The sequence below is a fragment of the Dipodomys spectabilis genome, unplaced genomic scaffold, assembly GCF_019054845.1.
Source record: "Dipodomys spectabilis isolate Male_0828 unplaced genomic scaffold, ASM1905484v1 ptg000327l, whole genome shotgun sequence".
NCBI lineage: Eukaryota > Metazoa > Chordata > Mammalia > Rodentia > Heteromyidae > Dipodomys > Dipodomys spectabilis.
The window spans coordinates 1,522,930-1,528,514 of NW_024871004.1; the positions used below are offsets into that span (position 1 = coordinate 1,522,930).

The 5,585-nt window shown below is 44.1% G+C and overlaps 1 pseudogene; it reads left to right on the forward strand.

Annotated features, from left to right (window-relative positions):
* Positions 1-2,097: 2,097 nt before the first annotated feature.
* Positions 2,098-2,501, forward strand: LOC122128258 (annotated as a pseudogene).
* Positions 2,502-5,585: the final 3,084 nt, after the last annotated feature.

Below are 5,585 nucleotides of genomic sequence, written 5' to 3' on the forward strand. Positions count from 1 at the left end.
TAGTAGCCATATCTCCCATCATGAAGAAAGTGAAAGGAAAATACTAAATAACTCCAGAAAGTTACCCCCAATTTATCTCTAGTTAAAAAGTCGGGGGAAAATAAGGAGTTAAAGTATCCAGCCACATTCTCTGGATTCTTGCCTCTACTTCTGAGTACAAAAAGGAGGCAAAAATTTATCAGACAAATCAGAAGAACAATAACACAGAAGTGGGTTGGCTTTCAGCTTTGATGGATTTAGGGGTGATTATGCTCCAATGATATCAGCAATCTCCCAAACCACCCAGCTATTTCCTAGATCCTATGAAGGTCTAGATACTATGTTATGGAGAAACAGTTTTGTAGATAACGAGTCTGGTTTCCAGCTTGGCCTCTTCCATTCCCAAGGTATGCAGCGGCCTACCCTTTCTAATCAGAAGAGAATGGACATAAAACCTGTTTTCCAGCTCAAGATGACAGGAAGAATACTGCAGGACAGCAAGCACAGAAAACCCAGACCTTAACAAGGCCTAAATCCATTTGTCTCCACAGAAACTGCTTGACCAGAGATGGGCCTCATGGGTTCAGTCTCATTCCTCATACCCAGTGTCCCATTTTAGGACAAAACATATCACTTGCTCAAATACAGCAATCAATATCTGGCCTCCAAGTCAGCTTCCCTAGATTCACCAGCTCTTCCTTTAATAATTCCAAGTCTGTAGAGACATAGTATTCCATGTCCAAAATCCTGTAGTCCATTTGTAGGCATTTTCTGAGAGAGCCTATCCTTTCTTATCATCTGCCCATATTCACTATCATGCGAGCTGAAGCCTATCAACATCCTGAACCTCCCTGGTATTATGATCAAATCTCAAGCATTAAACACTACCCATATTCAGTTTCCAATGAAATTCTGATTCTTGAACACTTTTGGCTCCAGAAGCAAGATGGCTTTTGTCTAGGCAGTACCTACTTAGGTGCAACTTTCCATCACTTACAGTTGTCTGTCCAGTTGGTGGGAAACACACTGAAGCTTAGATTCTGAATCCACCAAATGCTTAGCCTTTGGCAGAGCTTGTCTGCTATATTACTGGAAAGAATACAGGCAGGAGAGAAGTACTTAAGGCAGCTCCAGGTCAGGATTACACAGCTTAGAGTCTGAATTCGGAGATGCCCATGAAATCACAGAACTTAGCTTTGGTGACAACTGCCATATGAAATATTAATTGTACAGGACAAATTCAATGAAACAATAGGTCCTGACACCAATAGTGTGGCCTACCTGTTGCCTACCCCCATGATGGTGTCCCGAAAATACTATGGCACAGTGTTTCAAAAGCAATCACCAGGGCTGCCTTTCCTGTCTACCATGACAACCAATTCCTTCTAGCCTGAGCCCAGAATGTGGACACAGCCTTCCTGATGGCTAGCCTCAAAATGAGGGAAACATCATTCTCAATGATGTCGGTCTCCCAAATTACCAAGGCATTCCCAAGATCAAGATAGTGTTTCCCAAAATTTCTGTAGACAAGACTGGAGGGTTCTGGATAATTGTAAAACAAGAAGGCAAGCAGGATACGCATTTCTCCACTTAACGACTACAATCTAGTGAAGTGTAGTTGCCAGACAAACAGCGAGTTCATTATGAGCCAAGATGATTTCCTGGGATTTGGCTGTTTGAGTGGTCTGGGTTTTCAAGTGTGAAGAATCAGATTTTCATTGGAAACCGAAGGTGAGTATTGAAGTTGGATGTAAGCCTCAGAGATAGAGAGCAAGTTTTTACACTAGCAAGGACGGTTAAGAGTATGAACAAACAGGATGGAAGGCTCAAGGCATTGCAAAGGCCCTCCCCCTTCCATATCTGCTTCAGTCTGTTCACCTCCTTACTCTTCTTGCTGCGAATTCTGCCCAGTGGTGCAAATGGAGGTGGCCCCCTAGAAGCCCCCTTCCTCCAGCTTGTTACCTTTCATAGGAAGGATGTGGCCTTGGAATTAAGAGTCCAATTCAGCAATATGTTGAGCCTAGTCAGATATGTTTTGGTTCCTTTGCATTTTTCCAGGATGGAGCTTTCAGGAAGAACAAGCAATACCAGCAGAACATTCCCAACTGAGTAGATACCATGGAGAAAGATAGGTTCTCTGTCAAGCTGGATGGAAAGGAGTTTTCTCCAGAGAAACTCAAGATCAAGGTGCTAGGAGATGTGATTGTGTTACCTGACAAGCATGAAGAATGCCAGGCAGGAGACTTTGCCATCTCATGACTCCACCCCCCATCCAAAAGCCTTCAGGACAAGGAGGGGCCTGGCTTTATCTCCACGGAGCTACATGAAATACTGGATCCCAGCTGAAATGGACCCTCTCATCCCACCCTCGACGACAACGACGGCAATGACCCTGTCCCTCTGATGGGATCCTCACTCTGAATGGGCCAAGGAAACAGACCTCTGGCCCTGGACACACCATTCCCATCACCCGTGAAGAGAAGCCTACTGCCACTGCAGGCCCAGAGAAGCCCTTTCTCTAAATTCATTTTTTAAAAATAAAAGTTCTCCACTTGTGAACGAAAATCTCGTGACTAGTGCTCAAGCTTCTCAATGCCAAGGGCAAGCCCAAATTATTAAGCTAGTAAAATACCATTCAGCAGCAGAATGCTTATTTTTGTGTTTGAATATTCACTCCAGGATTTTTGCCACAGATACACAGCTCGCTGTGAGAATGGCAAAATAAGGTTTGACTCCCACTCCACAAGCTTGCTATAATCTTCCTGTCTCCATGCACTCGCCTAACACCTGTGAGTTGTCATGTCCCCGTCTGCCTGTAGGAAACCCGAATTACTCACTAGTGGCTGTTCACATGCCTACTATTTTAGTCCCATAATACAAATGAGACCTGCAATCAGGGAAATCTTGTTCTTCAAATGTATAGAGTAGGCCCTCTGGGTTTATCAGGACATAATCAGTAATACAATTGCATTTAAGAACAAGATCTGAAGTTTCCACATCATTCAAATCTACTTAGTGATGTCACCCAAAAGGATTGAAGTCTGGAGACATCAGCCCCACCACTTGGATCTGTCTTTCCCAAAATCATCTAAGCAAGGAGATGCAAGAATATAGCAGCAGGGGCTGGGAAGTTGGCTCAGTGGTAGAGCGCTTGCCTTGCATGCCTGAGGCCCTGGGTTCAATTCCTCAGCACCACATAAGCAAAAAGAAAAAAGCCAGAAGTGGCGCTGTGGCTCAAGTGGTAGAGCACTAGCCTTGAGCTGAAGGGCTGAGGGACAGTGCTCAGGCCCAGAGTTCAGGCCCCACAACCGGACCAAAAAAAAAAAAAAGAATGTAGCAGCAAAACTTTAGCAGCCAGGGTATACTTCCAGAACCCAGGGGCTAAAAGGTAACTTTCTGTGGATGTGGCACTCTTTGTTCCAGCCCTCAAAGACAGAAGAGCCAGTCACCGATTCAGATGAAAAGCAAACACTCCACCCCTAGCCAACTGCCATCATGCACTGAGTATAGGTCTAGACCATTGAGTGTGGCTAGCCAGTGTTTTATATTTGTAAGACATCAGTAAAAAGGTTTCAGCTCCAGTTCACATCATTACAGGCAATTGCCAGCATTTGTCTATTACCTACTCATCTGTATGCACTTCATTGTTATACAGCATCTCCCAACACTTTATAAGACTTACGCTTAGGACCAATATACTGTTGTGATTGCTGCTTGATGGATTTACTATAATTTACCATATAGCCATTTACCATTCTTAAGAGTGTATTATATAGCATCACATCCTCCCTTTGCTTAATTTACCTTTGCCCAGTTGAGATTTTTTAAATGTAGTTCCCAAGCCAAACTTTGAATTTACAATACTTAAAATTCTCAATAAAGATCAAGTTGCTCTTAAGGTCACAACTAACATCCAACACAAAATGTCCACTCAGAGTAAAGAAGTTTATCTGCTTAGTGTGCACCACCAAATAGAGGGGGCAGGGCAGAGAGAAGGCCAAGTGATGTGCCCAGGTTTCTGTGAGTATGCCATCCTGCTCATTAGCCATATCTCCACCAGGAGACAGAATCACCTGTGTTTCTAAAGGATCTGAGCTTAGTAATACAGTAGTTCACACGGGATGAAGACTCTCCTAGAAGAAGGAACCGTGTTTGAAATATCAAACACTGTCATCCTCAAATCCATCCAAAAGATCGTTCTTCCCCCTACCCCTCCAGAGCACTTAGCCCATTCCTTCCTTTTCCGTTTGGCATTTAGCTCAAAGGAGTTCTTTGTTGCCACTTAGTGGCCATGAGGTAAAACAGCCGCAAATATGGAGACTGGAAACCCTTAGAAGTTTGCATTTCTTCCCCATGAAGATCCTGTGGACAGTAGAACTTCCTGGTGGAATGTTACAGATCTAGCAGCCAAAGTCATCTTGACTCATCTACATGCACTGTAACAGCTACTTTACCACCAGACCTCTATCTGATCTAATGTCTGTAGGTGAAGCCACTTTTGAAACCTAAAAGCTAGTCTAGCGTACCATGTGAAATCTATAGAAGAGATTTTTCCTCTGCTATTAAACTCACCTACTTGATGCCTCCATCACTGTATTTATGACTTTGTCCTGAAATTTCATCTCTTCTACGCTGGAACATTTCCAGGGTAACCTGAAATCCATGTTCCCTGGCCATAAGCACTCCTATCTGGCTAACAAACTCTTTGAGCCAAGAGCTGTATTATTCATCAACACATCCAATCTAAAAAAGCCTATGGCATCTAGTGGAAATTCAACTTCAAAGCTCTTTTACAACTCAGTCTCCCCAGCAGAGGGGCACAGACAGCACCCCATTAGAAGGAAGTAACTGGAGTACCATTGCATCAGCCAGGCCTCAACCTCTGAAAGCAGAGCCTCTTAGTGACAGATCACCAGGGTCCCTTGAGCTAGGCAAGGCCCTCCCTTGGCAGTCAAGAGAAATGAGCCTTGGGCCCGCTGCGCACAGGGCTGCCCCCTCTCGAGGCAACTCTCTTGCCAAGTTGTGATCTGAGGAACAATCATTGTATAAGATTAGAGCTGTAAGGAGCAAGGAGTCACTAATATGGAAAACACCCATTGTAAGACAGTCTTTGAAGACAAACCAAAGCCACTTCTTCAGATGGTTCCCTCGTGTTCTCAGTCTAAAATCAAGTGTTTATATGTCCATGTATCCTCATGTTCCAAGAGTCCATTTCTACCATGTAAGACACCAGTGTGGCTCACAACTGTCTGTATGTTTAATGTACACAAAAATATGGAGTAGATTGCAACACAGTGCTCTCATAGGGATCATGTCATTCTGAAATCTTACAACCCACCCTACAGAGATCATGGGAGCCACCTGGTCCCAGTGCACACTCCATGAGACTGCCTGGGCTTTCTGCTGGAAGACATTAAGTTACTAGTTTTGAACGGGAAGATGCAAAACTGAATGCAGAACTTGTACCTGAAATGGCACACTCCACAGAAGACAATTCTCCAGAAGGTCCGGCACCACCCGACCTGGCAACAGCTTCCTCTCAAGTGCCATCCTAGACCACTCAACAGCTACTCAGCTTCAAAAATACACCTGGGAATGTTCATTGT